The sequence below is a fragment of the Oryzias latipes genome, chromosome 2 (genome assembly GCF_053564925.1).
Source record: "Oryzias latipes strain Hd-rR chromosome 2, Olatipes_Hd-rR_3.1".
Lineage (NCBI taxonomy): Eukaryota > Metazoa > Chordata > Actinopteri > Beloniformes > Adrianichthyidae > Oryzias > Oryzias latipes.
In genome coordinates this window covers 49,515,888-49,541,331 of record NC_136238.1, presented here as the reverse complement: position 1 = coordinate 49,541,331, position 25,444 = coordinate 49,515,888, and the positions used below count along the sequence as shown (strand labels likewise).

General features: G+C 42.5%; 3 long non-coding RNA genes across 7 annotated transcripts; 1 reads left to right on the top strand and 2 right to left on the bottom strand.

Annotated features, from left to right (window-relative positions):
• Positions 1-2,360: 2,360 nt before the first annotated feature.
• LOC144989459 (uncharacterized) lies at positions 2,361-3,325 on the bottom strand. Of its 2 annotated transcripts, none has more exons than XR_013653659.1 (2): positions 3,115-3,325; positions 2,361-2,998 (listed from the first exon to the last, which is right to left on the bottom strand). It is a non-coding gene; the product is annotated as an uncharacterized LOC144989459 (long non-coding RNA). The 2 variants fall into 2 exon arrangements; XR_013653663.1 differs by having other exon boundaries at positions 3,111-3,154.
• An 8,348-nt stretch (positions 3,326-11,673) lies between these two features.
• Positions 11,674-12,438, bottom strand: LOC144989470 (uncharacterized). Of its 4 annotated transcripts, XR_013653687.1 has the most exons (3): positions 12,277-12,414; positions 12,036-12,094; positions 11,674-11,878 (listed from the first exon to the last, which is right to left on the bottom strand). It is a non-coding gene; the product is annotated as an uncharacterized LOC144989470 (long non-coding RNA). The 4 variants fall into 4 exon arrangements; XR_013653688.1 differs by having other exon boundaries at positions 11,674-12,206; positions 12,277-12,438; XR_013653686.1 differs by having other exon boundaries at positions 11,674-12,209; positions 12,277-12,433.
• A 5,417-nt stretch (positions 12,439-17,855) lies between these two features.
• Positions 17,856-25,044, top strand: LOC144989558 (uncharacterized). Its single transcript, XR_013653816.1, has 2 exons — positions 17,856-18,214; positions 23,184-25,044. It is a non-coding gene; the product is annotated as an uncharacterized LOC144989558 (long non-coding RNA).
• The last annotated feature ends 400 nt before the right edge of the window (positions 25,045-25,444 follow it).

Below are 25,444 nucleotides of genomic sequence, written 5' to 3'. Positions count from 1 at the left end.
CTGATTCTGATTTCTTTCTGGAAGACGCCATTTTTGTCCCTAAATGTTGGATTCAGTGTGAATTCCAGTCCCACTCCCAGCATTCCTGCTCCTCTTTAGCTCCTCCTCTTCCTCCTGATCAAAGTTTGAAGCCCAGAGCCAAAAGTGCGTCTGCAGCTGCTTCTGCTCCAGCAGCCGCTCCCTCTGCTCCTCCTGCCTCTCCTCCTCTGGGAGCTCCTGCATCCTCCTGACTCCTCCCTGTCCTCCAGCATCATCAGGAGGCTTTCAAAAGGCTTTCTGGAAGGTTCCAAAGCAGAAAGCTTCATCATTTGAAGATGGAGGAAGACTCCAACACTGACAGACAGACAGACAGGAAGTCTCCTGGTTTTTCTGCTTCAGAAGGTTTCTGGGAAACTGCAGAGTTTTCTTTGTGGAGCTAAAGAGCTGCTGTCAGTCTGCTTTGGTCCATCAGGAATGAAGGTCAGGACTGAGAGGAACCTGAAGAAAGTGACTCTTCATCATCTGCTGCTGAAGAAGACAGAGGAAGATCCACTGTGAGAGCAGCTGCAGAAAGCTTTCTGCTGTTTTTCTCCTCTGAGAGAGTTTGGAGTTCCCAGCAGTTTGAGTGGAGCTGAAGCAGCAGAGCTGAAACAGACGTTCTTCTGCTCCCATTCAGCATGAACGGACAGATCCACTGAAGGCCTGAAGGCCTGAAGCTCTGGCTTCCAACACGTCTGCATGGATCCAAGCGTGTGCAGTGTGTGCTGACATGCTGTTCTCTGAGGAACATGTTGGTGTCTGACTGGATCTGAGGACACAAACAGCTGCTGACATCTGAGAGGGTCAAGCTGCAGAGTGGCTCCTCAAAGCTCACGTCTCTGCTGCTTCTGTCTGGATCCACCACTAAAAGGACTGTCCAGAGTCGGTCCTGATCCGGTTCCAGTCTTTCTGGCTCCAACTTCTCTTTGCTGTCAGGAAGCCTTCATGTTCTCTGCCTTCCTCACATTTCTGTCTTCTTTCTGGGCTTGAAGCCCAAAAGGAGCTGAAAGCTGCTGACTTCAGTCTGATCCCATGTTCTGGATCATCCGTGTTCCTGAAACACGCTGCTGGAGCCGTGATCAGAGGAACCGGAGAACTTCCCAGAACATGCAGACACATGTGGAACTGTTCTGATCATCTGTGTGTGTTGACAGTGAAGGAGAGCTTTGTCTTTGAAAAACCTTTATTGACTCTGACAGAGTTTCAGCTTGAATCCATGTGGTTTTCATTCTTCCATTGAAGTGGTCTCCAGAAACTAAAGATCTGCTGAATCAATGCTCCTCTGAGAACTTTGGAGCTTTTCTCTGCATCTGTTCCACACTTGAATGTGCAGAAGATCAAAGCGCCGGACGCTCTGAGCTTCAGCGTTCCAGTCAGCAGCTGCTGAACCAAAGCCAGCAGCAGGTGAGGATCTGGGCCTCAAAGCAAACGGACAGAAAGATGAATGGTTCCGATGTCTCCTGGACACATCCATTGGGAGGGGCTCTGGCATGTCCCCTCAGGGTGGAGGCCCCCGGTGAAAACCCAGGACAAGCTGGGGAGACGAAGCTCCGCCCACCTCTTCACATTTGAATCAAACCATTCCTGGAGATTTTGGTCAAAATGTCATTTACCACCCAAAACTACGGCGAGGAATATTTATTGTGTAATAACTTTTTTATATTCCTATTTCAAAAATATATTATGTCAAATAAACAGGGTTGTTGGTTGTTCCCTGCAGTATTTTATCTTCAGTATTTCAATCACTAGACGGCTAACATGGTCGAGTGAAAACCTAGCTTAAAATACCACCAACTCCCTCAAACTGGTCTTCAATTATATATATATATAATAGTTGTCCCCTGCCTTCGCCCATAAGTGGCCGGGATAGGCTCCAGCAGCCCGTGACCCCGAAAGGGAAAACGGTCAAGAAAATGAATAAATATATAATGAACATCTGATATGCTCTATTGTAAAGGACATGTTTGCTCTTTGTGTCATTGCCGTAACATTGAACCTTTTTAAGATTTTGAGAACTGATGAGCTGCAGGAACCATGTTGATGAAGACCAGACTGGTGATGTGAGAACAACGGAGCTTGATCTAAAAGAGTTTAGGATTGCAGGTAGCAGATTGATATTACAAATCAGCCTTTAATTTAAAGCTTTGAGTCCTAATTGTAATTGATAGTATTTTTTTCCTTATTTCTAATCCACACATTGCTTTATGGATGTTTTTTTGTCCTTGACTTCTTAGATATGGTGTTTGAAGAATATTATTTCATGAATCTGGTTTACACAATATTGTTTTTTTCCTTGTGTGACCGAACGCCCTCTTACATTTGTAACCCAAATGGAGACTGGATTTGATAGGTTAAAAACATATAATTTATTAAAAACTTGACACAGATTCCATAAAAGAGAAAGTTAAAATGGACTCGGACAGTTGGACTGCACTCCAACACTGCATGAGGGCGGCTGCCTCCAAGATCGCCTCAGCCCCACTGCACCGGCGGGTAGCCACAAACACCACCAAGGGAGATCTCTGATCCAACTCTCACCAGGAGCACCTGCTCAGGGCCCAAATGCACACAAAAACACACCACAACCCAAACAGTGATTAAAAGAAAATACAAAACAGAAGAGGTGCACCTGAGCAGGTCACCACCAATTTATGGGCTGAAAACAGGGGAGTCCCCCTTACACAGTACTATATATGGCACCCACCAGCTACCATAAGGATAAGAGGAGGCAGCCACCTTCAGCCAGGTCCAGACACCAAGATACTAAAAATGAGCACAAAGCAGTTTAAAAATAGATAAAAGCAAGGGCGTCAAGCTTGATTAAAACATTAAAAACAATGACTAAAAACACTACAGCAAAACAGCAGTGGCAACTCTGCTGGAAAAAGAAAAATAAGTTAGTTCTCCCCTGGGACAAACACATGTTTTACAAACCCTTATATTACCTCTCATGCCCCAGGGTCAGAACTCATGCCACCACCTGTTAATATAAATAGAATTTAAAATGTTGCAAACTCAAATGCTAAAAACTTTAGTAAAAGGACTCAAATGATTAAAAGCTTTAGTAAAAACGGTCCACACGTCAAGCTCACCTACCAAGGCCAAACCAGGAAACCAGCATCTAGATGGAACTCCCACTGCTGCTATTCATCAGCCTTGTGAGCCAATCACAGCTCAACAGACAGGTGCTGGCCATGAATGCTAAACTATGGAACACCATGAGGGACAAACCACCACCCACAGCTCTGTCTGTCACATTTTACCCCCCCTTTTTGTATCCGTGCCCCATGGATAAAAAAACAAAAAAACAAATCTACCTACTCAACACCATGGTCGAAAAATGGCAGTAATGCAACCCTTTAGCTCAGCTACCTGGGAGTTCGTAGCCCCATCTGCCTGATTTAACACTGATGCTGGGAGGTGATGCAGGTTTTTATGTCGTCCTGCTGTGGCGCGTGTAGACCTCCTTAGACCTTCTGCATCAGACCCAGTGGGTAACACAGGAGCTTGGAAAGGTTCTGTAGCAGGGACGCACTCTTCCTGAGGTGTAACATTGTCCACAAGGTCACCTTGAAGGAGGGTTTGTGCATAGGATGGTCCAGACTGCATTCCGGTTACCTGAGGCACTTCCTGCATGTGAGGCAGCTCTGAGGCCCGATCCACATTGGCTGCCTTCATCATGGTTCGGTGGACTTGACGAATCCTACCCAGATCTTGAACGGGTGCAACTGAGTACACAACTCCATCTGGTGTAGGGGCCTGTATTACCTTATGTAAAACAGGACTCCAGGCATCTTGAATCCTGGTGCGACCGCGCATGGTGCAGTTTTTCAGGTACACTAGCTGCCCCTCTGCCAATGGATCACAGAGGGTTTGGCGGTCATGCCGGTCTTTGCGTTTTAGGGCAGCTGCCTGTAGACGTTCCCTGGTGCCATGGAAGGCCACTGCAAGGCGGCGCTGATGTTCTCGCACCCAGTCAGTCACTTGCCCCCGTTCTGGCTCTTCAATCCTGCCCAGAAGGAAATCGACCGGCAGTTGAGGTTCTTGGCCAAACATCAAGTAGTACGGTGACTCACTTGTTGACTGATGAGTAGTGGTATTGTAACAGAACACCAATTGAGGCAGGTATTCTGGCCAGTGTCTTTTCCTCTCTGCTGGCAGTGACCGCAACAGGTCATGCATTGTCCGATTGAACCGCTCACACTGCCCATTTCCCTGGGGGTGGTATGGTGTAGTCCGGGATTTCTGCACTCCGTACAGGCTACACAGCTGACCGACAACAGCATTTTCAAAGCTGCGTCCTTGGTCGGAGTGGAGGCGAGCGGGAACACCAAAACGGAAGAACCACTCCCGAACGAGGGCGCTGGCCACCGTTGCGGCTTTCTGGTCTCTGGTAGGCACCGCCTGTGTGAATTTAGAAAACACATCCGTCATTATCAAGACATGCTCTCTCCCATCAGTAGCTGGTTCCAGAAGGGTAAAGTCCACTGCTAAGATTTGGTTTGGGCGGGAAGCCAACAAATGCCCCATGGGTGCACTGAGTTTGGGCTGAGAGGTCTTTGCCAGGATACATCGTGTACAGTCTTTGCACCATTGTTTAACGTCATCGCTCATTCCTGGCCAATAACATCTCTGCCTTACTAGCTCAGTGGTACGTTCAATCCCCTGGTGGCCATGGTCATCGTGCAGCTGCTGCAGGACTTCTTCTTTGAGGAACATAGGCAACAGCAGTTGTAGGATCTCCTCCCCTCCATCTGGCCGCTGTACCTTTCGAAAGATCAAACCATCCTTACTTGTGATCTTGTCCCACTGCCGTAACAGTACTCGAACCGGTCCTGACAGTTTGTCCCGAGCACTGGAACTTGGGGCTTTCTGTGCCTTCCAGAATTGAAGAAAGGCACCAATAGTGGGGTCTGCTTCCTGTAACAATTTGAGATCATTTAGAGTATATGAGGGAAAAGCAGAGACGGCATACTGGGTAAACTGCGGTTCCTGTCGAACAGCTTGATGTATAGCAACCGGGATGGCTACTCCTTCCAACATTGACTCAGTGTTCATCCTTGTCATTGCTGTGGGTGGCTGCCTGGACAATGCATCTGCATTTGTATTAGCCCGCCCTGGTCGATATCTTACATCATAGTTGAATGCCGACAGCTCGGCCACCCAACGATGCTCAGTTGCCCCCAGCTTGGCTGTTTCCAAATGACTTAATGGATTGTTATCAGTCCACACGGTGCAATGTTGGGCCCACAAATACTCCCGAAACTTTTCAGTCATAGCCCACTTCATTCCAAGAAACTCTAGTTTCATGGAACTATAGTTTTTCTCTGCTGGGCTGAGGCTTCGACTGGCATAGGCGATGGGCCTAACCCTGCCATTCTGCTCTTGAGACAAAACTGCTCCAAGGCCTGCATGGCTTGCATCAACTTCCAAAATAAACGGGAGGTTAAAATTGGCAAATGCCAGAGTGGGTGAACTCACCAGTCTCCTCCTAAGCTCATTGAAAGCTGCCTCACATGCATTGCTCCAGTGGCTCTCCAGGGGTGGTTCTTTTCCTTTTCTGCCTGCCAATTCAGCAACCAGGCGATGTAATGGCGCAGCCAGCTTTGAAAACCCCTCCACGAACCGCCTGTAATAACTGGCAAATCCAAGGAAGGACCGGAGCTCAGAGACAGTTGTGGGGTGTGGCCAATTGGCCACAGCTGATACCTTGGATGGATCCGTAGATACCCCTTCACGGGAGACCAGATGGCCAAGGTAATTGACCTCCTTCCTGAAAAAGCAACACTTTTCCAGCTTAACTTTTAGTCCTTCTCTGTGCAGTCGACCCAGCACCCGATCCAGACGATTTAAGTGGTCCTCTACACTGGAAGAGAACACAATAATATCATCCAGATATAGTAGGAGGGATTGACAATGTTCTGCCCCAAACATCCTCTCCATCAACCCCTGAAAAGTAGCTGGCGCGTTGCACAAACCAAAGGGCATCCTGTTGAACTCAAATAGCCCAAATGGTGTGCAGAAAGCAGTCTTTGGGCGATCTCTCTCATTCACCGACACTTGGTTATAGCCGCTAGCCAGGTCGAGCGTGGAAAACCATTTGGCCCCACAAAGGGCATCCAAAGACTCCTCAATGCGGGGAAGAGGGAAGGCATCTTTCCTAGTCTTGCGGTTAAGCTGCCGGTAATCGACGCACATTCGGAGGGAACCATCCTTCTTTCGCACCAGCACAATAGGAGAGGCATAGGGGCTACTACTTTCCCTGATAACCTGACTATCCAACAGCTGTCGCAAGTGGGCCTTCACCGCCTCATAATCAGAGGGGGGCAACCGCCTATACCGCTGTCTAACAGGCTTGTCATCGAGCAGAGGGATTTCATGTGAAATCAGGTTAGTACAGCCAAGATCACTTTCAGACGCAGAGAAAACTGACTCATGCCTCAACAGAAATGTCCTCACTTGTTCCTGTTCGGTCTCCGATAGCTCAGACAGATCAATGTTCTGTAACTGTTGGCCAACACTACTAACGTGACCCTCGTGGACCTTGATAGAGGCTGTAACCCCAGACTCCTCTGGAATCTCACAAATCCCTGAAGGGAGCCCTTGAACTGTGGCTTGGACCAGATTACCCACAATGCTGCGGGGGTACAGTTTTGTCTGCGTGAGTGCTACATTCACAACTGGAATAAAGGCTGTGCCATTCTCTACACGGACCAAACAAGGTGAAACCAAAAGGCCATCCGGTAACGGGCTACTAGCTGGCTCCAGCAGAACAGACGAGACATTGCCAAAGTGTGGTGCTCAAGTGGCCGCTACCAACTTAACTGTACCTCCCGGTATTAGAATAGGTCTGCGGCCTCTAACCTTGGCCAGGCCTGTTCTGACTGGATGACGCCGGGATTGATGACAATACTGTAGCGCCTGTTGCCATGGAGGTGAAGCATGCACTAGGGGTGGGAGATCAAACAAAGAAGGCCCATGCTGACCAAATAGCACATCATAGCACTGATTGATTACATTCATCCCTAAAACACCAGGCACCGCAGGACGAGGCTGGCCCGGGGGATCTTTGACCACTAGCCACCCTCGTTGAGGAATTACTTTTCCCAGCACCTCAACCGTGAACTCTGCGTAGCCTGTGTAGGGAATGTCCAAACCATTGGCCGCACGTAGGTGCAACCAATGACAGTGCTGAAGGTCATCTTTAAAATGCTCCAAGAAAAAGCTCTCCACCATTGTAGACACCATTGATCCTGTGTCTAACAAACAGTTCACAATTACCCCTCCCACTCTAACAGCTACCTTAGGGCACTGTGCAACAAGGGAGGTCAAGTTAGGGTCAACTGAATTCTCACTGTTAGAGCCAGTAAGGTCCCCTTCCAACGTGTGGCTCAGCATGCTGGAGGGAACTAGTTTCCCACCACCTGGGAATTAAGACCACTATCCCCCTGTTGGGGGGATAGGGTAGAAGGGCTCCGAGTGCGAACGCGTTCATTATCACATTCTTTTGCATAATGACCCACTTGCTGGCATCGCCTACAAATGATAGCTGCACGGTTTGGCTGAGTTTGCCGCGGTGCTCTCTGTAATGTAGCCATAGCATCAGTCAGTTTATTAATCTGCTCCTGTTGCTTTAAGATTAGAGCACGCAACTCCACCAGTTCAGGGCCAATTACACCAACTGAGGGAGGAGGGGCGCCAGGCTTCACATTTGAACCTTGCATAGCACAAATAGAAGGGACTGGATAAAGGCCACCACGACGATCCTCCCCTGGTCTACCTTCACGTTCCCACTGAATTGCTGTAGTCCGTGCCTCCCACATAGACATTTGCGGGGTTAAACGCACCAGCCTTTTTAACTCCCTACGAAGGTCTGGGTCCAGGACATGTTCAATAAACTGGTCGCGCAAGAGTTTGTCTGATTGAGGCACAGACTCAGGGGAGGTCTGCTTAATCTTGTCCATGACTGAGAGCAAGGCATGAGAATACTCTTGGAGGGATTCACCCTCCTGTTGGGTTCTGGAGAAAAATTTCTCTTGCAAGGCTACATAAGAACTTGAACAGCCATACAGCTCCTTCAGAATATTGATAATCTTTTCTGGGTCTTCCCTCTCACATCTCGGCCTATATCTTATCTCCTCTTTAGCCTCACCCTCTAAATGGTCAAAGATGAAAAACGCTTTATCAAGAGCACCTAGGCGTCTAGCACGTACACAAGCTTCAACTTCCTCCACCCAGTCATCGATACCCACCCCCACACGCCCTCGGAACACTGGACACTTTCGCTCCCTGGGGAGGTACATCAATCTGTCCAACAAAGCCGGGCTTGGTGGGTCCACAAAGTCTCTGGGATTAGCTGGGCCGGCTGAAGCTTGGTGCTGTAGCAGCCGATCATTGGCCTCCTGAAGCTGGCGAACCTGGTCTCTTAACTGCTCCACTTCATCTGCCATCGTTGAGGTGGAGTCTCTCTGAAGCGCTGGGCTGGCAATGTAGCACCCTCGTTATTCAAGTCCCACGGTGTGCCCACTGCTGTTTTGCTTTTAAAACAAACAAACTAAAAAGACATAAAAAAACAAAAATCCAAATCCAAGTCTTAAATTCAGTAGAGGAATCTGATCCTGCCGACAACGCCACTTTGTGACCGAACGCCCTCTTACATTTGTAACCCAAATGGAGACTGGATTTGATAGGTTAAAAACATATAATTTATTGAGAGCATCACAGTGTGGTTCTCCCACTGCACTGAATCAGAACGGCAGAGTCTCCAGAGAGTGGTAAAGACGGCACAGAGGATCATGGGCTGCCCCCTCCCCTCACTGAAGGACATTTACCAGTCTCGCTGCCTCAGCAGAGTGACTAGCATCATCACTGACTCCACCCATCCTGCTTTCTCTCTGTTTGAACTGCTGCCCTCTGGAAGGAGGTTCAGGTCCATCAGAACCAGGACAAACAGACTAAGGAACAGCTTTTTTCCACAGGAAATCACCACACGGAATACACACACCTCCACCAACTACACCCACTCTGGCTTTTTACAAATGCTAAATCTCTGACTACACATGTGTGCAATATCTTGACTTCTGTGCAATAACACAATATCTACTATGCTGCACTCACAGCAACTCAACTCATTCCATTCTATTTTGTCCATACATATTTAATATTTAACAGTTTCTGTACATATTGTTCATTTTTTGTTAGAGATGTAAATACAGTTATTCTATTTTATTTTACTTAACTTCATCACTTCAAGGCTGCTGCAATTTTATTGTATCACCATCTAAAATGACAATAAAGAATTCTGATTCTGATTTCTTTCTGGAAGACGCCATTTTTGTCCCTAAATGTTGGATTCAGTCTGAATTCCAGTCCCACTCCCAGCATTCCTGCTCCTCTTTAGCTCCTCCTCTTCCTCCTGATCAAAGTTTGAAGCCCAGAGCCAAAAGTGCGTCTGCAGCTGCTTCTGCTCCAGCAGCCGCTCCCTCTGCTCCTCCTGCCTCTCCTCCTCTGGGAGCTCCTGCATCCTCCTGACTCCTCCCTGTCCTCCAGCATCATCAGGAGGCTTTCAATAGGCTTTCTGGAAGGTTCCAAAGCAGAAAGCTTCATCCTTTGAAGATGGAGGAAGACTCCAACACTGACAGACAGACAGACAGGAAGTCTCCTGGTTTTTCTGCTTCAGAAGGTTTCTGGGAAACTGCAGAGTTTTCTTTGTGGAGCTAAAGAGCTGCTGTCAGTCTGCTTTGGTCCATCAGGAATGAAGGTCAGGACTGAGAGGAACCTGAAGAAAGTGACTCTTCATCATCTGCTGCTGAAGAAGACAGAGGAAGATCCACTGTGAGAGCAGCTGCAGAAAGCTTTCTGCTGTTTTTCTCCTCTGAGAGAGTTTGGAGTTCCCAGCAGTTTGAGTGGAGCTGAAGCAGCAGAGCTGAAACAGACGTTCTTCTGCTCCCATTCAGCATGAACGGACAGATCCACTGAAGGCCGGCCTGAAGCTCTGGCTTCCAACACGTCTGCATGGATCCAAGCGTGTGCAGTGTGTGCTGACATGCTGTTCTCTGAGGAACATGTTGGTGTCTGACTGGATCTGAGGACACAAACAGCTGCTGACATCTGAGAGGGTCAAGCTGCAGAGTGGCTCCTCAAAGCTCACGTCTCTGCTGCTTCTGTCTGGATCCACCACTAAAAGGACTGTCCAGAGTCGCTCCTGATCCGGTTCCAGTCTTTCTGGCTCCAACTTCTCTTTGCTGTCAGGAAGCCTTCATGTTCTCTGCCTTCCTCACATTTCTGTCTTCTCTCTGGGCTTGAAGCCCAAAAGGAGCTGAAAGCTGCTGACTTCAGTCTGATCCCATGTTCTGGATCATCCGTGTTCCTGAAACACGCTGCTGGAGCCGTGATCAGAGGAACCGGAGAACTTCCCAGAACATGCAGACACATGTGGAACTGTTCTGATCATCTGTGTGTGTTGACAGTGAAGGAGAGCTTTGTCTTTGAAAAACCTTTATTGACTCTGACAGAGTTTCAGCTTGAATCCATGTGGTTTTCATTCTTCCATTGAAGTGGTCTCCAGAAACTAAAGATCTGCTGAATCAATGCTCCTCTGAGAACTTTGGAGCTTTTCTCTGCATCTGTTCCACACTTGAATGTGCAGAAGATCAAAGCGCCGGACGCTCTGAGCTTCAGCGTTCCAGTCAGCAGCTGCTGAACCAAAGCCAGCAGCAGGTGAGGATCTGGGCCTCAAAGCAAACGGACAGAAAGATGAATGGTTCCGATGTCTCCTTGACACATCCATTGGGAGGGGCTCTGGCATGTCCCCTCAGGGTGGAGGCCCCCGGTGAAAACCCAGGACAAGCTGGGGAGACGAAGCTCCGCCCACCTCTTCACATTTGAATCAAACCATTCCTGGAGATTTTGGTCAAAATGTCATTTACCACCCAAAACTACGGCGAGGAATATTTATTGTGTAATAACTTTTTTATATTCCTATTTCAAAAATATATTATGTCAAATAAACAGGGTTGTTGGTTGTTCCCTGCAGTATTTTATCTTCAGTATTTCAATCACTAGACGGCTAACATGGTCGAGTGAAAACCTAGCTTAAAATACCACCAACTCCCTCAAACTGGTCTTCAATTATATATATATAATAGTTGTCCCCTGCCTTCGCCCATAAGTGGCCGGGATAGGCTCCAGCAGCCCGTGACCCCGAAAGGGAAAACGGTCAAGAAAATGAATAAATATATAATGAACATCTGATATGCTCTATTGTAAAGGACATGTTTGCTCTTTGTGTCATTGCCGTAACATTGAACCTTTTTAAGATTTTGAGAACTGATGAGCTGCAGGAACCATGTTGATGAAGACCAGACTGGTGATGTGAGAACAACGGAGCTTGATCTAAAAGAGTTTAGGATTGCAGGTAGCAGATTGATATTACAAATCAGCCTTTAATTTAAAGCTTTGAGTCCTAATTGTAATTGATAGTATTTTTTTCCTTATTTCTAATCCACACATTGCTTTATGGATGTTTTTTTGTCCTTGACTTCTTAGATATGGTGTTTGAAGAATATTATTTCATGAATCTGGTTTACACAATATTGTTTTTTTCCTTGTGTGACCGAACGCCCTCTTACATTTGTAACCCAAATGGAGACTGGATTTGATAGGTTAAAAACATATAATTTATTAAAAACTTGACACAGATTCCATAAAAGAGAAAGTTAAAATGGACTCGGACAGTTGGACTGCACTCCAACACTGCATGAGGGCGGCTGCCTCCAAGATCGCCTCAGCCCCACTGCACCGGCGGGTAGCCACAAACACCACCAAGGGAGATCTCTGATCCAACTCTCACCAGGAGCACCTGCTCAGGGCCCAAATGCACACAAAAACACACCACAACCCAAACAGTGATTAAAAGAAAATACAAAACAGAAGAGGTGCACCTGAGCAGGTCACCACCAATTTATGGGCTGAAAACAGGGGAGTCCCCCTTACACAGTACTATATATGGCACCCACCAGCTACCATAAGGATAAGAGGAGGCAGCCACCTTCAGCCAGGTCCAGACACCAAGATACTAAAAATGAGCACAAAGCAGTTTAAAAATAGATAAAAGCAAGGGCGTCAAGCTTGATTAAAACATTAAAAACAATGACTAAAAACACTACAGCAAAACAGCAGTGGCAACTCTGCTGGAAAAAGAAAAATAAGTTAGTTCTCCCCTGGGACAAACACATGTTTTACAAACCCTTATATTACCTCTCATGCCCCAGGGTCAGAACTCATGCCACCACCTGTTAATATAAATAGAATTTAAAATGTTGCAAACTCAAATGCTAAAAACTTTAGTAAAAGGACTCAAATGATTAAAAGCTTTAGTAAAAACGGTCCACACGTCAAGCTCACCTACCAAGGACAAACCAGGAAACCAGCATCTTTTTTTTTTTTTTTTTTTTTTTTTTTTTATTTATTTATAGAACACAATACAAAACAATACCAGAACATTTACATAAAAATTACAAAATATGGCGAATACAAAAGAGAATACTATAATTGGAAAGGAAGCAAAAAGAAGAAAAATTCTTATCAGTATGCAAACATAAACCTATTTATATTCATAATCATAGAGAAATCAGGGAAAAGTATAACATAAGAGAACAACAATTTCAGAGTTGGATAGTGTTGCAAAAAGCAGGGGGATACAAAATATAAATAAACTGTCTTAGACATCAGGAATATCACTCAGGGTGTCATAAATTGTTGTGGCTTTAGGTGAGTCGATTAACTTTATGGATTTTAAGTATAAATTGACCTCATTATTAAAGAAGCTAAAGCTGGGGTGGCATTTCTGTAACCTATTTTTGTGTATAAAAAACTTGGCTAAACATAACACAGTATTGATACACACATTATTTACATTGTTGTGTAGTGACAGGCCAAAGATTATGACTTCTTTGGAAAAGAAGTCCATGATGAATGGAAATTTATGTCTTAACCATTTGTAAACATCCAACCAAAACACTTGTACAACATCACACAGGAAAAATATGTGGTCGATGTCTTCAACAGCAGTTTGGCAGAAGGAACAGCTGTTGTCATCAATGTTGAAACGTAATCTAAGTAGTTCTTTGGAAGGATAGATATCATTCATAATCTTGAAGTGTGTTTCTTTAACTTTTGGGGGAATAGGAAGTTTCATGAAATCGGTTCTTAATTTAGTAACAACATTTTGTTCAAATTTCTGCAGTATATTATTTTTGTTTTGTCGACCAGGAAAAAACCTTTCAATGAACCAATTTCTGATAAATGAGTTATTACATTTTCTGTCCATGAGAGGGCATCCTTCAATTGACAATGTGGCTAACTGTGGTTTTATCCTTAAATGTGTCATTGTGTTCCTTGTTAGAAATACAAATTGTCGAGGAAGAGAATTGCGTACTTTCAAAAATTCTGAAATAGGAGGATTAAAGTTATGTTTTAAACAAAATTGCTCATAATCTAATAAATTTCCCTCCGTATCCATCAGATCAGACACCGACCAGACTCCTCTGTCAAACCATTCAGCACAAAACAAAGATTTGTTTCTGTGGAGGATGTATCTGTTGTTCCAAATGATATTTGAGTGTGGCGAGAAATTATGCACATACAAGATTTTCCAGTATAGTAGAATTTGTTTGTGGAACTCTGATAATGCTATAGGGAGCTTATTAATGTCAAAATCACTAATAAGCACCAACTTTAACCCGCCTAATTTGTTAAATAAATAATTTGGGACACAAAACCAGAAGGATTGGTTGTGTTTGATCCACGATTTCAACCAGTTTATTTTCAGGGTTCCGTTAAGACAGTCAAAATCAATAACTTTGAGACCCCCATCCTTAAATTCTTTGACCATATAGTTTTTTTTCATGTAATGAGGCTTGTTTCTCCAAATAAAATTAAACGTCATTTGGTTGATGGATTTTATCATTTTGTTTGGGATGGCATTAGAGTAAGAGGGATAAATACATCTAGACAAACCCTCCATCTTTGTCAGATAGATCCGACCCAGCAGCGATATATCTCTTTGGAGCCACATATTCAACTCTGTCTTACATTCATCAAGTTTTTCACCCACATTCCTTGATTGGCTTATTTTTTGGTCTTTGTTGATATAGATGCCCAAGTATTTAATTTCTGATTTAATGGGGATATGATTGATTTCTTTTAAGGGTGTGTCATGAATAGCCAACAGTTCACATTTCTTTAAGTTTAAGTTTAACCCTGATGCTTTGGAAAAGTGTTTGACTTTTTCAATAGCTGCTTTAATTTGATGCTCATCTTTTAAAAACAGTGTTGTGTCGTCTGCTAGCTGGCTAATAATGATCTCTGTGCCCAAGACATTTAACTTTTTGATTTCACTACAATTCTTAATATAAATGGCCAACATTTCAGTAGCTAATAAGAACAGATATGGAGAGATGGGACAACCTTGAGGGATTCCTACATCGACTTTGAAACTTGGGGTGGTGCCATTAGGAAGGATAACACAGCTATTGATATTCTGATATAGACCATAGATCAGGTTTCTAAATTTAGTACCAAAACCAAAATTTTCCAGTGCTGTCATTATAAACGGATGCTCCACTGAATCAAAGGCCTTGTAAAAATCCAGAAAGAGAATAAATCCATTATCTTTTATAAGGTGTCGGTATTCAATGATGTCCATAACCAGTCTTATATTATTATGAATTGAACGGCCCTTCAGAAAACCAGATTGTGTTTCCGCAATAAGTTCTGAAAGTCCCGTCTGGAGACGAGAAGCGAAAATGTACGTTAATAATTTGTAGTCTGAATTTCTTAAGGTGATAGGTCTTCTGTTGTCTATAAGTCTAGGATCCTTGTCAGGTTTTGGGATAGAAACTATAATCCCATGTTTCATTGTGGTTGGAAGTGTGCAAGTTTCAAAGATTTCCAAAAAGACTTGATGCAGTAAATTTCTGATATCTTCCCAAAAGTGTCTATAAAAGTCGCCTGTGAGCCCATCTGAACCAGGAGATTTATTGAGAGAGAGTCGACTAATGACAGCATCAAGCTCAGAGATTAAAAGTTGTTTATCGCATGTTTGTTTAAAATTGTCGTCTATTTTGGGGATGTGTTGCGTAATCTCTTTTATAAAGTTGTCACAGTCTGTCCTTGAAAATTTAGAGCTGTAAAGGTGGCTATAAAATCTGTAAATTTCTGAGGATATGGCCTTTTCATCAGTAATTTCTATATCATTCACTAGAAGTGACTTTAGGCTGTTCCTTTTTTGTCTTCTCTTCTCCAGGCTGCAAAAATATGCTGAATTTTTTTCGCCTTCTTCTATCCATCTTGCTCTGGATCTGATGTATGCTCCTCGGGCTCTCTGAGTATAAAGCTCATCTAATTTAGATTGTAGGTTTAATATCTGTTGTCTATCATCCTCAGACGGGTTAGGTTTACAACAAAGATCATTCAGCTGTTTTATTATGTCCAGCTCTTTTTTATCCAGATTTGATTTTAACTTTTTACTAAATGAAATTGAGAGTTTACGAATTCTGTATTTAAGGTATTCCCATTTTCTGACTGGGGAATCAAGTTCCTCAGATGTCTCTATTTCTGAAATCAGTGATTTAATTTCTTGGCAATAATCAATATTTTTAATAAGGCTGGAGTTGAATTTCCAGTACTTATTCAAGTACTTTATACTGTTTTTGGGTTTAATGTACAATATTACGCTACAATGGTCTGTTAGCGGTGCTGCTGATATATTACATTTAACTTCATGACATAACAAGTGATTTGAAATTAACCAATGATCAATTCTTGATTTTAACTTATAATTGGAATTGAACCATGTGAACTGAATTATACCTGGATTAAGGTGTCTCCATGTGTCAGTTAAGCCTTGACCGTCTCAGAAATTGTTAAATGTTCCATTAGGGTGACTAGAATCAAAATTAGAGGGAAATCTGTCCATCCAGTCATCTTGCACTAGATTCAAGTCCCCTCCCACAATGATGTCATTAGATGAATATGCTAATCTGAGTTGGTCCAACTGTAATGAAATTTGCTCCAATAAATTTTTATTCTCTTTGATGTTATTGTAGCCATATATGTTAACCAGGATGAATTTTAAATTATCAATATCTACTATGATGATCAGCCAGTGACCGTGTGCATCTGCTATATGGGAAACAATTTTGCCTTGGAAGTTTTTGAGAAGTACAGCGACTCCTGCCGATCTGGAATTGCCATGGCTGAAAAAAACCTTGTCCCCCCATTGCTGAGACCAAAATGATTTATCTTCATTTGTAGAGTGCGTTTCTTGTAAAAAAACAAAATCAACATTTTTCCCTTTACAAAACAAAAAAAAACTTTTTCTCTTTGTTAGATCTCTTAGACCTCTGGCATTTAAAGAAAGTAAAGAAATACCTGTTTTAAGGTGCAGCATGTAACAAAAAGGGAAACTTAACAGACCTAAATAAGGCTGAAAGTATTACTGAACAAAAACTTTTAAGCAACAAAACCTTGAATTCACAATAACCATCTTAACTAAATATAATGGAAGACTAACTAAAGTCATGGAGTGACTCTCTGACCATTAATGAAAGCATAAGGACCTCGAAACATTGTCTTACAACCATTCTTTCTCGCCTGCTCAACTTTGGGCCACACAGCTTTCCTTGCCTCTCTGTCTTCTTTGATGAGGTCTTCTGCAAAGCGAATGTTGAGGTCTCGACAGACTGGATGGTGTTTAGTCATTCGCCACAGCTCGTCTCTGTATCTCCTTCCTGTGAACTGAATGATGATTTGACGAGGGCGGTTGACGTCGGTTGGGCCTAGCCGGTGTACCGTGTCCAGAATGTGGTCCACTTTCTCTGTCCAGGGTGGTGCGATCTTTGTGATGAGATCTGCCACAATTCCTCGAGTGTCTTCCCCTTTCTCTTCTTTAACACCATTCAGTCTCAAGTTCCATCTTCTCTTGTATCTTTCTGACTCCAACGTTTTCTTTTCCATCTCTGATGTTCTCTGCTCCAACTCCACATTTTTCTCTTTCAGGCGTTTCACTTCTTCTTCCAACTTTTTATTTCTGTCTTTACATTCTTTGATTTCAGCAGAGTTAAACTCCACGGCTTTGGCGATAGCGGATATAGTCAGAGTGTTTTGCTGCAGCTCCGACTTAAAGTCCGTCATCATGCTTTTGAGGCTTTCAATTGCAGCCAAGATTGCGGCGTTTGAGGCCTCTCCGGGTCTGAGAGAGCAGGTTTCATCTGGTTTTGGCTTCTTTTGTGGCGCTGCTGGTTTCAAAGGTGATGCCACGCTGTTTTTTGTCCCCTTTGCATTTGTTTCCATGTCCTCAGGCGTGCAGTAATCATGTGGAAAAAGCATTTTAGCTCTAGCAGCATTAGCTGTAGCTTTAGCATTGGGTTTACTAGCCATGCTTGTATAGTTGTTGGGCGTTTAAGGATCTTCAGTTGGCTCAAAGCTTGCTTTATTTTATCTTGACATCCAGTGGAGAGTCGGTTTTAAAAGTATTCCGTCTTAAAGTAACGTTTTCGAGGTTTTGTTGCGCAGGACGCTTACCGGACGTTTGCTCCCATCGCCATCTTGCCGGGGCACTCCAGGTGATTATAAAGATCGGCGGAAAAAAAAATTATTGTGACGTCATATCCGCTTACCAAGCATTCTTGACAAATATTTTTGTTTTTTAGACTTTTTATTAAAATATATTTCGTGACTTAAAAATGTTGTAAATTATTTTCGTAAAAAAATTAATATTCGGATTATCGAAATGTAAAAGGCTTTTTCAGAATGAAGTCATCAGCGTGACCCGGAAGTAAACAGCAGCGCGCGACGCTAGCAGCTTGTAGCTAGCTTGTGTTCAGAGACCGGCGGCGGTTTTGTCCGGACGTTCGTGACGTTTTTGGACCGAAAGGAGGATACGAACTGTCAGCTTCGAGTGAAAAAGCAGCGTAAAGAAGGTGTTTGTGGGAGTTGGAGCTGAAGATCGGAGCAGGAACCATGTCTTCCCTTCAGTCTCTGAGAGAGTTGATCAGCGAGCGACTAGCTGCTGCTGCTGAAGAAATCTGCAGACTCTGTGAAGGAACCATCGTCCAGTACGAGGAGGAGCTCTGTCGTCAGCGCAGACTGCTGGATGTCATCTGGAAACCACAGCTGCAGCTCCACCACATAGGTATGTCACCTTCAGCAAACAAACACACAATTGAACAACACACGCATGCGACAATTTGACATTTGGCCAAAATGTGCAAGAAATTTAAGCAAATCAGAGTCATTTAGCATAAATCTTCTTTAACTTCAGGACAATATCAGAATAGTTTCAGTGGAATTATGCCGCAAAAACTACAGAGTAGTTGACAACATGATAGCATCGGATACAGATAATTGTAGGCAGATATTGGACAGTACAACGTCCTGACCATGATTCCCATAAGGAAAGAAATCCCTGATTAAATTGACAGATGACTTAAAGCTTAACCTGTTGTCACTTTCTATGGAAGCGATTCTGTAGCATAATTAAAAATAAAAGTCAAAACCAGAAATGCTTTTTCATTTTCAAAATGAAGCTGCATTTTTTGACTCAAAATTTAAAAGAGAAAACAATCCACCAAAATGCTTTTTCATTTTCTACTTCAACATTGATTATTCTGTCTCAGAATTAAAATGATAAAGAGAATGGTATTTGACATCTCTCAGCGTCTGCCCTAAAGACCTCCGTCTGCAACATGTGGGCTTATTTTACCGTGTCTGAGACCAACGACTCACTCGCTGTTTGCAAAACGTCTTCAACAGAAGTGTCACAAAGAGGGTCAAAGGTCAAGCTTTAACACCACAATCTCACAAGCTATTTGAAAATTCACCACCACCATGTGTGGAAAGAATATGAAGCTGCTGTCATTGCTGGTGCTTACCACAGTTTTAGGGGCCACCAAAAAAATTGCAAGATTTAAAGTTGTAGATTTACGAGAAAAAAACTCGTAAACTTTAGAGATTAAAGTGGAGGTGAGCATACAGAGCAGCAAGTGAACGACACGCAGCAGCAGAGCAGACGGACTAAACTTACAGGTGAGTTGAATGTTTATTGATAACGTTTCAAATGCTTGGAAGCTCCTTTGTTTAAGATTTATTAATGTTTTATTTATTGATGGGTGGTTTGCAGGATCTCTTCAGCCGTTGATGAAGGCGTTGGTGTCCCTGCAGATGTCCACTTCAATCCTTTCTTCCTCCACCAAAGACCAGATCTCTACATTTGTGGGGTTTTTCCATCTGAGGAGGAGCACTTTTTGGGGATTTTCAACGTTCTAATGCTAATATAACAGACTATTTTCATTCATCTTTGTTTTATGTTGAAACGGGGCGTTTCATCTGGAGGAGGGGCCGGAACACTGTTTTCCTCTGTATTGGTGTTCTGCATATGACAGGTTAATGACGTCAGGTCACAAAGGGGTTTCTGGGTATGTGAATTAAGGAAAATAAAGCTGCGGTCCTCTACACACAAATGTGTCTTTGAGCTCCTTATTTTACATATGAAACTCTGCTTTACCAACACTGACAATAATTTGATTTTGAGTCGCCAAAAGGTTCTGAATTTCTTTGTTTTTCAAACCTATCCTATCCACATATTTCATCTTTAAGCTAGGCTCCAATAAACAGACAACTTTGGGTTTTTTTCCTCGTTAATCTATGACTTTGTTCTTGTAAATTTGACTCAGAAGTCGTGATTAAAAAAAAAGTCTATCAACTGCCCTAAAACTCCATTTTAAGCGTTAGCACTCATTCAAAGAAAAAAAAGGAAAGTTTCTGGGCATTTGAGAAGTATTTTAAAAAATATCAGTTGACTATTGGTATCCGGATTGGTTCTAAAAAGTCATAATGTTGCATCACTGCTAATCAATCTTCTTCCACTTTCGGCTTCTCCCATCAGGGGTCGCCACAGCGAACAAGTCGCATGGTAAATTTTGGCAATGTTTTACGCCGGATGCCCTTCCTGACGCAACCTTCTCAAACCGGGCTTGGAGCCGGCGTAGAGAAGGGAACAGGAATCACTGCTAATCAATGTTTAATCTAAATCTAATTTGAATAAAAGTTTTAGCTTGGTACATTATGTGGATAATCTTAAAATGAACTTTTTACTCTATAGATGATCAAGAATTTATTACAGATTATGAATTAGCCAAACCTCCTTCCATGCAATATCTTCAACAAACATGTTCCAATAAGACTCCTTCTCAATCATTTTCTGCCAGGCCCCCCTACAAAAAAGAAAATGTTTCGCTTTCGTTTTAACCAGTTTGTTAAGCGTCTTCGTGTCACTTTACCACAGCTGAAAATATCTTTCATTCTCCATGAGGATGGATGGACGCTTTACTTGTAGCGTTCCTTCCTCTCCTGGTGCTTAACTCAAATTCTACAGCCTCTCCTGTGACGGCGTAACTCTTTGAGAATCTCCAGTTGCTTCTCTGCTAGCATGTTGATGCCTGGTGACAACAGCTGATTGCACTTGTAAATAATATGCCTGCTGATCATTTCAGACCCTGACGTGGTGGAAAATAATTCAGAAATGAGTAGCAGGTGTGCCACTACTCTGATCAAATGTCAAAAGTCCATGTCTGTACTAAACCGGTAAGCTGAGGTAACTGACAGCCTATTGTTGCGCCCATCGCAAAACTGATGAGAATCATTAAGTGATCTGTAATTCAGACTAGTTAAAAACATGTCTTAATAGTATTTCACTGCAACTTCATTACAAATATTTACAGCATCTAACAAAAGATCAAAAGGTTATGGCCTTGCCGTATGAAAGTTATTGAACCTTTGCTGAACTTTTGTCATGTTACTCAGCTGTTTTTACAGAAAACTTTCAATTCCTTAAATCAGGATAAAACAATAATAACACAATTTTGTAAGTGCCTGAAGACAAAAATGTGTTGAGCAGGTTTTTCAATGAATATGAATGTTTTTCCTCCCTTGTTTGCTCAGTTGAATCCTTCACTAAGGTTCAGCCATCTTGAATTTTCTTAATACTTGTCCTAATTCGTTGAATATTGTGAGGTCAGATGTCACGCTAAGTCCCTTTGTGAAGGCCTGTTAACATAAACGTTTTAAGTTATGTAACATTGTTCCCTTCAACGTATGAAGGCTTGTAAAATCAAAACCAAACCTTTTGTAAAGAATATCTGCTGTTTCAGTGTGTGTTGAACAAATTAGTCCACTTAGATTTAGTTACCTGCAATAGTCATACGTTTGTAGTTCCTTATCTGGTTTTACAGAGTTTAGTTAATCTCTTACCTCTGAAGGATAATCTGAGCATGAATTGAGTGGTTTCAGTGTTAAAAAGTTCTATCTATGAAAAATTAAAAATGTTTTGAAACTAAATTCTCTTGTAGAATCATTACTATGTAAAAAAAAATAGATTTTCTAAGTAACGGAAGCAGAAAAACCAACTTAATTCTTGTGTGGAACTGTTCTTGAAAAGATTGTCTGACATCCCCCAGATGGGATGGCGTAGAGGACAGGAGGTCAGTGACCACATCACTTCTTGTGTAACGTGTGTGTTCATAGTGTGTTGGTGTAGGGAGTGTGTGAATTAAGAGCTGTAGTTGGTATTAAAATTGGTGGGTAATATTTTAGAAATCCTTGGAGTTTTTGATGTTAAGTGTTTGACCCAAACTCTCACCTCACAGAGAGAAGGCTCTAGTTCAGGGTTCGGGAACCTTTTTAGCCGAGAGAGCCATAAACGCCTCATATTTTTAAATGTAACTCTGAAAGAGCCTTACATCAATGTAGCGTCCCTTTCCAACACTGAGGCACGGAGACTTAAACTCTTTTAAGGTTCTTTATTCTGGTTACTGCAGACCTTAACCACCACTCTACAAATTATTCAGCAACTCCTCAATCTGTCCCGCTGAGAGCGCTTCCCCCAACTTTTCATTCCACCGCTCCCGTACCAGCCCTCCTATTTCCTTATTTGGCCCATAGCTGAACATCATTGGTCCAAACTCCCCAACGACAGAACTGAGGGCCAATCAGATCTCTGCTTGATGTGTTCAATGAACTCCGGAACTTAGAACGCGACCCAACTGCCACCCAGTTAAACTCAGTCTGCTACAATATGTTTAAAAGTAAAAATACAAGTGAATGTGTGCATTTGATGTAATTTCAACACTTTTGAAGTACAATAAATATGTGGATTCTTTTTAAAACCATTATTATGCTGTTGCTAATAAATGATTATTATTTCTTAGCATTAATGTGACTTCTGGTGCTGCATGTTGGTTCTGCTGATGGTCTAGTCTGGTTGATACGTGGTGAGTTTCAGCTTCCTGCAGGCTTTGAGACTTCCATCCGTTAAACGTGATCATAGGTTGGTCTGAATGTTCTGTAGATGTAAGACAGACTGCTTACATGCAGACGTGAAGCCAAACACACACTCACACGCTGCAGTATGTGACGGGCAGCATGTATTAAGTTATGACATTGCATGCGCGATTCACCTTGCTGCCTGTGCCCACCCCCACCCCACCCTTTTCCCTCACACATCCAGTCCCTGCAACTGCATGCTCTTTCTAAGAGACGGAAGTGTGCAGTTAAAGGCAGTTGCAGGCACGGCAAGTCACAGGTTTCAGGCTGTTACAAACTCTGTGAAATAATAAATCATTATAAACTGATAAGTGCACAGATTATTTTTCCTCCAAACACCGCTACTACAGCGCGCCCCTCTAGCATCGGATCATGCCTGAGAAGGACTGGTCTAATGAAAAAAAGATTTTTTGATTAAAGATCAAAAGAGCCATATATGGCTCACGAGCCATGGTTTCCCGACCCCTGCTCTAGTTGAAATCCCAGCCGTAGGTGTGGATATGAGTGTGTGTGTTCTGTGGTCATGTGATGGACTGGCAACCTGTCCATGGTGGACCCTGGCTTCGTCCAACTGTAGCTGGTATAAACTCCAGGATTCCCATGACCCCAAAAGGGGTTCAGAAAATGGATGAATGGGTGGATTATTTTTTTTAATTGAAAATTTAAAGCAATTATCTTCTGACTGAAGTAATTCAAATTTTTATTTTGAATTTGGTACTTAATAAAGAACAAATTGTTTTAAAAGTGTAAACAGGCTTCTTGTTGTTTTTGTGTCCCTGCAGTCCTCCCCCAGCATTGGGTGACTGAAGAGGAAGATCTCTGCAACCAGCAGAGGAACTTCAGAGTGGACCAGGAGGAACCAGAACCTCCTCAGATTAAAGAAGAACTGAAGGAACCAGAACCTTCAGAAATTAAAGAGGAACTGCGGGAACCAGAACCTCCACATATGAAAGAAGGACTGCAGGAACCAGAACCTCCTCAGATTAAAGAAGAACTGAAGGAACCAGAACCTTCAGAAACTAAAGAGGAACTGCAGGAACCAGAACCTCCACATATGAAAGAAGAGCTCTACATACGTCAAGGTGAACAGCAGCTTGATCTGAAGCAGGAGACTGATACCTTGATGGAGATTCCTACTTATGAGGAAGATGAGAACAGTGAAGCAGATCTAAACAATCAGCAGAGCTTTAATGTAACTGATAGTCAGGATGAAGAAGGAAACCAACATGAAGAATCAACATCAACTACAGATGGAGAGACAGACCCACAGAACAGAGATCAGAGGAAGAGAAGAGACAGACATCATGTTCAAAGTGTGGACAGCTCTCACATGTCAGAAAGTCAGAGTGACATCAACTCGGAGGAAATAACTGAAAAACGTGTTCGTGACAAAACTTTAAGGAAAATTGCTTCAAAGAAGAAATGTAAAAAAAAAAGAGAAACCAAAGAAATACTTTTGTCAAGAGTGTGGAAGAAGTTGTAAAACTGCTCAAAGTTTGAAGTATCACATGTCTACCCATACAGGAGAAAGGCCTTATTCCTGTAAGGAATGCGGCAAAAGGTTTGTTCAGAAGTCTCATGTCACGTGTCACATGCTAAGTCACACCGGAGAGAAGCCTTATTCCTGTAAAGAATGCAAAAAATGTTTCCGGTATAGTTCTGTGCTCACTCATCACATGTATACTCACACAGGAGAGAAGCCTTTTTCCTGTAAGGAATGCAAGATGAATTTCAGAAAAAAATCTCATCTCTCATCTCACATGCTAACTCACACTGGAGAGAAGCCTTATTCCTGTAAGGAATGCAGCAAAAGTTTCACTCAAAGGTCTCATTTAACATCTCACATGTTAACCCACACTGGAGAGAAGCCATATTCCTGTAAAGAATGCAACAAATGTTTCCGGTATAGATCTGTGCTCACTAATCATATGTTAACTCACACAGGAGAGAAGCCTTATTCCTGTAAGGAATGCAACAAGGATTTCAGGAGGAAATCTAATCTCTCATCTCACATGTTTACTCACGCAGCAGAGAAGCCTTATTCCTGTAAAAAATGCAGCAAACATTTCACCCAAAGGTCTCTTGTCACACGTCACATGTTAACCCACACACGGTAGAAACAGCTTCGTATTTCTAATCCAACAATCATTCCTCTTTTTCAGGAGAAATAATTGCAGGTATCACAAAAAATAAATAAATTACAGGTATCACTGTAAGTTTCATTTTCTGCAACAAATGATTCTTGTTTACAGAGGTTCATTTTTTTAAAGTAAAGTAAAACCTGTGTTTAAAGAAAAAAAACAAGAAAAAAACGTTTTTTATATGTTCCTAAATAAATGTTCTTCAGCCGTGTGTCAATTTGGAACACAAAACTTTGTGGGGTTTTTTGTTAGTTGCTTTTAGTATCCTGTTACAAAGTGTCAAATAGAAGACAACATTTGTTAGTTTGTATTGGAGTTAATATGAAATAATATTGTTTATGAATTAAATTTGAAATGATAACCAAGTCATAGATCCATCAACCGATACCTGTTAGGTAGCTGACCTCAGTCTAGACCTGTGTTTCTAAGTGAAGCAGGTTAGTTCATCAGAGAAAATGTTTATTAAATGTTTCTAAATAAATGATTTTCAGCTCTTTCTTAAGCACTCTGTGTGTGTCTGTTATTTCTAACAAAAACATTGTTTCTTGGTTAGTTGCAGTTGCACTTGTATTAATTGAAACATATAAATAAATAAAACAAAATATTTTTCAATTTATTTTTTAGCTTATTTGAAATGATATTGTTTTTAATATTAGCTTTACTAAATTATAATTAATAGATCTCTCAACCAATACCTGCTAGTTAAACTTAGTCAAGACCAGGGGTCGGGAACCTTTTTGGCCGAGAGAGCCATAAACGCCACATATTTTTAAATATAATTTCGAAAGAGCCATTCAATATTGAAGTGTCCCTTTCCCACACTGAGGCATGGAGACTTCACCTCTCTTAAGGTTCTTTATTCTGGTTACTGCAGACCGCAACAAACGCCGAACAATTAATTC